Source organism: Anopheles arabiensis, chromosome 2, assembly GCF_016920715.1.
Source record: "Anopheles arabiensis isolate DONGOLA chromosome 2, AaraD3, whole genome shotgun sequence".
NCBI lineage: Eukaryota > Metazoa > Arthropoda > Insecta > Diptera > Culicidae > Anopheles > Anopheles arabiensis.
Window position 1 is genome coordinate 76,878,392 of NC_053517.1, and position 10,501 is coordinate 76,888,892.

Here is a 10,501-nt window from a genome sequence, read left to right on the forward strand (position 1 = left end):
ATCACCCCAGCGCACGACAACTCGCTCGCAGCGCAACACCACCCACGTGGAGAACTGCTTCAAAGTTCGCCCACGTGGACGTGGTTGCTGATCATGACGGCAGGGGCTGTTGGGGGAATGGGGATTGACGAGCAGAGAGAGAACAGGAGGAGATCCAACTCTACCTTTCTTCGCTTTGTGCTGTATCAACGAGAATATTATATGAACTTTATGCTCCAGCATAAGCCCCTTCCCACCGATCCACCTTCGATGGGCGGGATACAAGCATGGGGAAGGGGTGTATCGGTGGAGGAATGCTTTCTTCTACGTCGTGGCCTAACACCGTACACCACCGGGCCGCGCAATGGGCGGGTATGCATTTTCGGGGTGTTTTTTTTTGTTCGTTGGTTCTGCGTGTGTTATTCCTTTGACAAAAACGAAATAACGGTTCAACCACGGTTGAGTTGATTCGAAACTGCTTGCGTACACGTACACGCACGCACACGGCGGGTGTGCGCATGTGCCCGTGCCAAAATTCTTCTTTGTCCGCCAGGCGCGAGAACCAGGCCAGTGGCTGCTCGCATTGCCGATTTGTTTGAGAATGTGTTTTCCTTTCCAGAACACATACAAACGCACACACAAACACACACACATGGTGACATGGTGTTTTTGAAGGGAAAGGGGAGATGGCGCGGTGATGGGTTTTAGCAATGGGCAATATAGTGGCAAAGGAAAAAGGGATATACCTATCGAGACAAATCACAACATCCGATAGAGGGGATGGGGGGGGGTTACTGGCGTGTGCCAGCGAAACTTTAAGCAGGTCGCCCTGCGGCCGGGGTTTGCATGGAGACGCCTAATGCGCCGTAAGAATGCGTTAATACGATACGGTTGTGGCGCACGGAGTGAGAAGTGAAGCAGTTGGTTGGATGCCAAATCTACAATTTATAGATTTTCTTTTCAGTTCTTAGACTTAGAGATCTACGTTATTGTGAGATTCAATTTTGATTTTTGTTTGCAAACGTTTGGGATGTACTTCGGTGTTTTAGATCTTCAAAACAATTGTTTATTCTTTTATCAATGTTATTAGTTTGATTATTAGTAGGGCATTAATCCGTAACGGGTAACTGTAACTGTAACGGGTTTAATCCGTACGAGTAACTTATACGTTATACAAAAAAACATTTTACATGGTAAGTTCTTTTCTATATGACTTGTACGAGAAGTAAACATATTCGATCCCATGCTAAAATAATGTTGTACAGGAAGCACAATAAGGGTGTACACCCGAGTATTTCCTCTGTATTTTCTAAGAGCGGAAACTAATAGATTCAGAACGTAAAGATATAAAAAGAAGAAGTGAGTCATTATGAGTTAATAGAACGTATTTAAAAGTGAACCTCTTTATGCTTCTTTTTCTATTCTTCTTTTTTTCTAAAAGCTAATTTTATTCATATGATAACAATATTGATAGTGGGGGCTTCACGAGTTACAGCATCTTTTGCTTATCAACGCTTAATCTATTATAATGAATCCTGGCACCGTTCTGTTTTTTCACGTGAAAGTTTTATAAATTCAATAATTTTTTGAAATGTTTTATCTTATCCTAACTAATACTAATGTTTTGTTTCTATGCTTAAGATTATTACTATCATTATTATTATTATTTATAACTTACTGTACAACTTAACCTAAGTTTATAAAGAAATTCTTATAATATCGTTTGATGAGTTTATATAAAAAGATAGGGTCAGACCGACCAGCGCTGGAACGGGGTTGAGCGAGCCGTAGATTCTCTCTAGACCTAAGTGTTCGGGATGGTGCATAGATATCGACTCGATGCAACAAAGGCGATGAGTCGATAGCGCCATTTAGCAAACCAGCGATGAAAGAGCACTGTGCATTACGTCTTCTAACCGACAGAGGCTCAAGACCTAGAAGACGGCACCGCGCAGCTTACGGAGGAAAAATTATTGCGATCCTGCCAGGGAAGTAGGCGTAGGGCATATCTCGTGAGCTTACGTTGAATCGCCTCAATTCGAGCAATTGAAGAAGCGGTAGTTGGGCTCCAGACTACGCACGAATATTCCAGAACCGAAAGAACGATACAATTGTAGACAGCTTTGATGCTCATGGGGTTGCGGAATTCATTAGTTGTCCGGATAACCACGCCAAGTAATTGAATTCCTCTGGCTACAACGTCATCGACATGCTGTTTAAAGTTCAAACTAGAGTCTAGCAGAACGCCCAGGTCTTTGGCATGATTTTGTCGATTAACTGCAGTGCCGTCCATGAAGTAGGTACCATTGACTGGGCTACTGCATCGACTAAAAGACAAACAGAAGCATTTCTCGATGCAGATAGTCAGTCCATTACGCTTGCACCACGAACAGAAAATTTCGATGCAGTCTTGCAGGAATGTATAATCACCTGTGTTGTGAATAGCCGCAAAATTTTTTGCATCGTCGGCAAACCGACTGACACTGTCGGGAGGTAAAGCGAGGGTAACATTGTTGATGAACAATATGAAGAGAAGCGGGCCAATATTGCTTCCTTGTGGCACACCCGAGCTGCTGACTATTTCTTTGGACATGTGCTTATCAATTTTCACGATGTATGTGCGATTAATTAGGTAAGACTTGAGCCACTGTACGAGCGAGCTGGGAAATCCTAGCTTATCGAGTTTAGCGAGAAGAATTAGCGAGTATTCTCATGGAGATGTGTGAGACTAGTAATAATACAATTGTTTAGAGCTAATTGTATTGCTAATTTCCCAGCGTTTGTACTAGTAATAGCTAACGTGTACACTTTGTTGCTTTTTGTGCGAAATTTTGTTGTGAATTGGGAGTATTTATAGAGCATTTAAACTTGCTCGTCGTGCGAAAAGCTCGTGAAGAGGGATATTCATTATTTATTCACTGTATTGTAAAAGAACAAACATTTGATGCGTTCTGCGAACAAACATCTAAGGTGCGTGTTTTTTTTAATACATACAATTACAGTACATACCAAAAGACGGTATAGTACCAAGACGTACGAATTAACATGCATGCACGAAGGAATTTGAGCTCCCCATACGCTGCTGTATAGGAACAAGTAATCAGTTAGCTCAGATAGCCAAGCCCACCAGAGGGTTAGACAGGTCTAGATCATCGAGTACGCATAATAAGAAGGTGATGGTGTCGAAAGACGCACACGAATTCTATTGAGCTATGGCCGCTAAACATATGAAAAGTCCTTTTACATAAGAACATGAGCAGCTTTTAAAACTGAGAATCGGCTCAAAGCCAGCTCTGGTTGTATATAATGGAAGGCCGATATTCAACGAAAATGGGCTGATTACTAGAAATTGGCTGGATGGAATATTTTTGATGCGGAATACATTCCAATTGGTTGATGATGGAAACGAAATAAATTATTATTTTATCGTCCATTTTAGCAGGTTTTTTTAGAAACAGATTCATTGTTCTTTGGCTATTTGTCTTCTTGTTCTTTTTTGGCTTAACAACCGTTGGCGGTCAATGCCTGCCAGTACTCCACTAGTGAGATTTGGATGTCAGTGACTTAATGATTAACCTTAGGATAGTCAGTCCTGCGTATGGGAACTTGGTTATTTGTCTATCAATCTGTTATTATTGTTGCAAATAGCAAACTAAATTATAGTGTGTGGTTTAACACACACACTACAAGATTCCAAACCCATCAATGTTCGATATGTGATCCTTTCTTCAACAGTGAACAGCTTCTCATTTGCCTTTCCGGGGATTTAAAATGTCTCTTTCGTTTTCTAGTTGCAAGTGACGAACCTCGAACTAAACCATCTTCAAACGTGCCTTGGTGCTAAAACCTGAACCATATTTACACTCCACCGTTCGTGGTTACATGTATGCATGTGGGTCTGTTCTACTACTTGTATGTAATTGTTCTACCCCTTTTTGTATTCAAGCCATTTTCTTCCTTGCAATGTTGTGCTTGTGTGGAAGCGTTGCACGGTTGTTTGTATGCTTTTGTAGTTGTAGTTGGTGTAGTTAGAGGAAATATAATAAAACGCTTAACAACAACTCCTTAGAAGGTCCAAGCTGTTTTGGCCAACCAAACTAACAAAGAGATACATTTAGAATGGAAAACTGCACTTAAAACAAAGTCATCCAAACGAAATAGTTATAGTACTAAAAGAGAGCTGCAAAAATTTCACTCATGTTGGAAAAGTCATGTTCTAATGCTTAATTTAGAGGCAACAGTACGCGATTATAATCCCTTACATCCCTATTTTCGAACGAAATACGGAAAGTGTATGTAAAGTAGTGATGAGAAAAACTCGGAATCAACTCCGATCCGGAGTTGTTTGGATTCGTCTGGACCCTTCCGGAATAGCCGGAAGTCACTCGGAGTCGAAGTCGTTTAGAGTCGGCCGGAGACAACAGATGTAATGTTTTTTGGTCAGGTATTCGATCTCCGATTCCGACTCTGATACCAGCTGACTCCGGGCGGTTCAAACTGCTATTCCTAGAACGAATGGATTGTTTAAGAAGTGTACGTGCAAAGCGAAAGAAGAAAAAAAAACATCATGAAATGAAATGCCCACGGCCGAGTCCGACCCCGGCTGACTCGGGGCAACTCCGGGCAACTCCGCACTCCAGTCGACTACTGACAACTCGGGACAACTAAGGGTGATCCGGATCCGGAAGGGGATCCGGATGACTCCGACCTCGGCGGAAATACTAATTCCAATTTTACAAGAGTTGGAATCGGACTAACAATAGCCGGAGTCGGATTGGAGTCGTGGCGCTCCTGAGACCACTAATGAAAATGGCAATAAAAAGTATTTAGAAAGTCAAACAAATTCTAGGGTCTAAAATAGTAGTAGTAGTGGTAGTAGTTTATTTTGATTCGTAGTAGTCAATGTAATTATGTTTTTACAAAATTTCCTCGTGATAATAAGTTCGGCTCTTAAGTTTTCCTCATTAAAGTTTCTGTTTAGAAATTGCTGGATTTTTATATTTTGATTTGATGTTAAGCTGTGGCGTGAAAAAAAACCCAATAACCCCTAAGTGGCTGTAGTAGTAGCAATAGTTTATTTGGATTTATAGAAGTTAATGTGCTTTTTTTAATATCTCGTGATCTCGTGGGTTCGACTTTGAAGCTTTCATTATAACATGTTTCTGTTGAGCATTTGCTTGATTTTTAGATTTAGATTTGATGTTCTGTAGTTGCCTTGGGAAATATTCACATAATAAAACCCCCAAAATGTTGATCCAACAAATGATTTAAATTTTTTACATTAGTTAAAACTACACTTAAGAGAAATTGCCCATATCAGACGATGCTGTGTTGGCTAAGTTGAAGCTAATAACGCTTTAGTATACGATACTGTACCTTTGTATCATACGTATAATTTAATCGCTTGGTTACCACAAAAGGTGATTAAAAAAATGTATTTAGTTTACTCAATCAAGTAAGATTTTTTTAACACTTTTAAAGACCATTTTGTACTTAAAGAAAAGTTGTGCGAACATTCGATGCGTGAAACTTGCTAGCGCCATCTGCTGCTAGATAGCGCAACAATAAATCATCAAAGTTTCTTTTATACAAGATGTTTTCCATTTTCCATGCAATTTTCTTGAAATTGAGATTTTCCCAACAAAAATAAACACTTAACCTGTTCATATTAATTGTACCGTGGCATTCGATAAATGAGTAAATTTAATTGCATTTTTGTTAGCTTGGTAGCCAACAATCACCACAGGAACGCTAATCTATGAAATCTCCCATTTGACCATTACCGGTTCCACAGTACGCGCTAGAGGTTGTGGCCCGTCATCCCCCATCCAATTGTGGAACACGTGCACACACAACACAAAATAACATTATCATCCCACCGGCTATTATCGGCGGTCGGCAGCGCTCGTAGCAGTACAGTGCTGCTGCTGTGTGCACATAGTTGTGCGTATTCGTGCCGTTACCAGTCAAGTGGCTGTGCTGGTATTGGTTAACAACAACGATTGGCCATGGGTACGGTGTGTCGCGCGCGCACTGCTAACCGTTTGGCGCTGCGTTCGGGGTCCGCTTTGGTGTCGTCATTCGGCGCTGTTCAGTAGCAGGCGAACCGCGAACCCGAGTGGCACAGAAACGAAGCGACCGCGCGAGCGTACGGCCCCAGGTGTCTACTTACCACACTGTCCACTGTACCGCGCGCAACGGCAACTGCTCTGCCCTGGTTGCCAGTAGAAAACTTCTTCGCAGTGTTTTGCCCTTGTTTCGTCGTCGCCCCTGTCGCCCCTGTCCCCTGCCAGTGGCCACCAGCGGGTTGTAGAAAGTGCACGTTTTCACAATTGGATTAACGCAACCCCGCACGCCGTCGCTCAGTGTGTGACCGTCATTTTGGGAGGGCGCTCTTCATTTCACCACCAGCATGCGGGAAATTGTGCATCTGCAGGCCGGCCAGTGCGGTAATCAGATCGGGTCCAAGGTACGTTTGAACAAGTAGAACACACACAAAAAAATCGAACAGATCGTCGCATCCACGTCCCCAAAAGTGTTGCGGCCGATGCGGATGGCCGTGCGTCAGCCAGTTTATCAGACACACAGCGCCCGGTTATGTAAGGGGCCGTGATATCTTATCAATGAATCATGTTTTGGTCACCGTTCGGTCGCTGGGAACCTGCACTGTGGTCGAAAATGGGCGACGTGGCAGTAAAAGAAATGAAACGCCCTGCTCATCACACGTACACAGTACCGAATGTCCCCAAAAAAACGGTTAAGTCGAGCCAGTCGTGTGTTAGGGAAACTGAATTTCCGTTCTAGACTGGCAACGGTATTTATAGAACCGCCCGTCTGGCGGTGTCGGCCGGCTTAGCGAAGCCAGCAGCAAGAGTAACAAGTGAGAAGCGTAAAGGTGTGATGTCGCCAACTGAAACCCGAAGTGCCCGGAGCGACCGTTGCTACTACTACGTCCGCGTATTGTGTTGTCTTATTCTTGGCTTTTCTTTCTAACTTCTACGATTACGGGGTGCGCCGTTACGGGGTGCGTCTCTATTGGTGTCGAGGTTGAACTATTTGAACGAGTAACGCGCGTCACTGCCGTGTGCACGTGTGTGTGCAGGTTTCGATTGGTCAGCAAAAGCGGACAATTAGCAAGATGTTCACTTGCAACGAGCGGCTCGCTCACAATTGTATCTTATGCACGCTGATCAGCTGATTCGATGATGCCACGGTTGGTGGTGAAATTGAAAACCTTCATCTACAGCGTATTTGTCGCCGTTTGCACAAAACATCATCGAAAGTGAGAATGACTCACGAGCGTATGAATGAACCGAAGGGTTAGCAGCAATAAACAAGCTGCCTTGTGAGGCTCGCACATACAAGGCCGTTTTAACTCTATCAGCAAGCTGATGGCGCCTTCGTTCTGCTTCCGATAAGCACCGCGAGCGTACGTGCTATTTATGATTTGTTGTTTCGTTTGCTTTGAAATGTCGACTCATGTTTGCACAAATCTATTTACCTTTCCATCCGCTGTCTTTCATTTCGCAGTTCTGGGAGATCATCTCCGACGAGCACGGTATCGATCCGACCGGCCATTACCATGGCGACTCCGATCTGCAGCTCGAGCGCATCGACGTGTACTACACCGAGGTGAATGGCAACAAGTACGTGCCACGTGCGGTGCTGGTCGACCTGGAACCGGGCACGATGGATTCCGTCCGCCAGTCGCCGTACGGTGCACTCTTCCGGCCGGACAACTTCGTTTACGCTCAGTCGGGTGCCGGTAAGAATTACGTCTCCATTGTGGTATCGGGTTACATTGTCCCACTGACGTTTGTCTGGTTCTCTTCCCATCTCCCCCCTCCGCCCGGGTAGGTAACAACTGGGCCAAGGGCCACTACACCGAGGGTGCCGAGCTGGTCGACAACGTGCTGGACGTGATTCGCAAGGAGACGGAATCGTGCGACTGCTCACCGCAGGGGCTTCCGGTATGGGCACGCTGCTGATTTCGAAAATTCGTGAAGAATATCCGGATCGCATCATGAACACCTTCTCCGTCGTTCCATCGCCCGCGTGGGGTGCATTTCGAAAAAAATCGTTTTCGCGTGAACGTGAACGCTTCACTGGTCCGATGCAATGCGTCAGTGCCCGGCGACCGGTAAATACCTTGGAATTTACCGCCCCGCCCGCGTAAGAGGAGACGGTGTACGCGCATGGAGGAATTTTGTATAGCTGTGCGGGATAATGAAGAATTTCTATTTAAACCATTGCTCGACTATTGGCACATACATATTTTATGAAATTATTCATACCGTCACCTCCAAAGAGCGACTGTTTCGCGTGAACGTGAACTGCTTACGATAGGCCGTAAATGTATGGATTGTAGTGTCGTCAGTGCTCAGCAAAAATGTTATCAAAAGTTTGTCCTTATCATGGTCATTTGCCGACGTTCTATGTTCTATGTTTGGAAATGAGACTTTCTTGCTTATCAGCAGAACTAGAAGACGATAGGTATTGACTTCTTCTATAACATAAAAAAGATAGTCGTCATCGCTATTCTAAACTCTGTTTATTCAAAAAGGCACTCACAGCAGTTCATGCAACGTTACGTAGCACTGTTTGGAACTCTCTTTCTTTCTGATCTTACGAGCGTTACGTAAATTATGGATGTTCCCTACATTTTTTTTAAATTCATGTTTTGTTTTTCGTTCCGCCCCTATTTTTTCTCTCTCTTTTATTTCCTCTCTATCTCTCTTCCCACCCTACGAAAACGGATTCCGTCTTCCGTAGGTATCCGATACCGTCGTAGAGCCGTACAATGCGACGCTCTCGATTCACCAGTTGGTCGAGAACACGGACGACACGTTCTGTATCGACAACGAAGCGTTGTACGATATCTGTTTCCGCACGCTAAAGCTATCCTCCCCCACGTACGGGGACCTCAATCACTTGGTATCCGTAAGTACAGCATCACATTTTTCACCACGTTTCTTCCCTTTTCCGCCCTTCTCTCTCTTTCAACCCACTGGGCCATCTGGGCCAACCACATGCATGTGTGTGAGTGTAGGTGTCCGATGTAGTATTGGAGCCATACAACGCTACCTTATCGATGCACCAGCTCATCGAAGCGTCCGATCAGACCAACTGTATAGATAACGAAGCGCTGTATGACATCTGCTTTAGAACGCTTAAGATCTTCAATCCTACCTATCCCGATCTAAACCATTTAATTTCTGTAAGTAACACACCAAAATCCTCACACTGCCCGACCTGCCTGCGATTAGGTAAGAGTGGCTGTTCCTTCGCTGGCCAGAATCTTCCGGCATGTTAATAATCTATTCTGTAACTCACATTTCCCCCAAAAGTCTCTCTGTTCCTGCCAACTAAGTTTTGCGTAATTGTAACACTAACTTCTGCTCTTTTTGCTATCGGAACTCCGCACTGATAGGTGACGATGTCCGGTGTAACTACATGTCTACGGTTCCCCGGTCAGCTGAATGCCGATCTGCGGAAGCTTGCAGTAAACATGGTACCTTTCCCGCGTCTGCACTTCTTCATGCCCGGGTTTGCGCCGCTTACGGCTAAAGGTTCCCAGCAGTACCGTGCCCTAACCGTACCGGAGCTCACTCAGCAGATGTTCGATGCGAAAAACATGATGACTGCCTGCGATCCCCGCCACGGACGATACCTCACGTGTGCGGCCATCTTCCGAGGTATGATGAGACTTCTATTCCTTTCTTTAGAGTGTATGAACGCTTCCTTCGTATACCACTTACAGGCTCGATGTCGATGAAGGAGGTCGATCAGCAGATGCTAAACATCCAGAGCAAGTACAGCAGCTACTTCGTCGAGTGGATTCCGAACAACGTGAAGGTGGCGGTTTGCGACATTGCCCCGCGTGGGCTGAAAATGTCGGCCACCTTCATCGGCAACACGACCGCCATCCAGGAGATCTTCAAGCGCATCTCGGAACAGTTCACCGCCATGTTCAGACGGAAAGCGTTCTTGCATTGGTACACTGGCGAGGGTATGGATGAGATGGAGTTTACCGAGGCCGAATCGAACATGAACGATCTCATCTCGGAGTACCAGCAGTATCAGGATGCGGAGGTTGAGGATTACGACGAGATGGAGGAGATCCCGGAAGAGGAGCAGCAGCAGCAGCAGGAATAGCTTAGGTCAACCCAGTCAGGTCAGGATTGTTTTAGCCTAGCTTGTTGATGTGTGTTCCGTGTGGCGGTAGTGAGTCCACTGCCAGCCGGGCGTGATCGATTGGTAGCTGCAATCGAGCAACGTTCCCAGTCAATTTAAAAGCAATACAAAAGAAGAACCAACTTTGAAACCACTTTGACTTATAACAGAGTTAACAAAACCCTTCCCCGGTAAGATTTATTGAATGTCAAATTCCAATAAACTAGATAAGATTATATCTTTTCAAAACTATTTGTTGTTCTTGCCTTTGGAAGAAGATGCTCGAACAGATTCGAAGAAAACAAACAACGAAACTAATCTGTATGTTGAAAGAATCACGTGAATCGTT

The 10,501-nt window shown here is 44.6% G+C and overlaps 1 pseudogene; it reads left to right on the forward strand.

Moving 5' to 3' along the window:
* The first annotated feature begins 6,056 nt into the window (after positions 1–6,056).
* Positions 6,057–10,404, forward strand: LOC120899788 (annotated as a pseudogene).
* Positions 10,405–10,501: the final 97 nt, after the last annotated feature.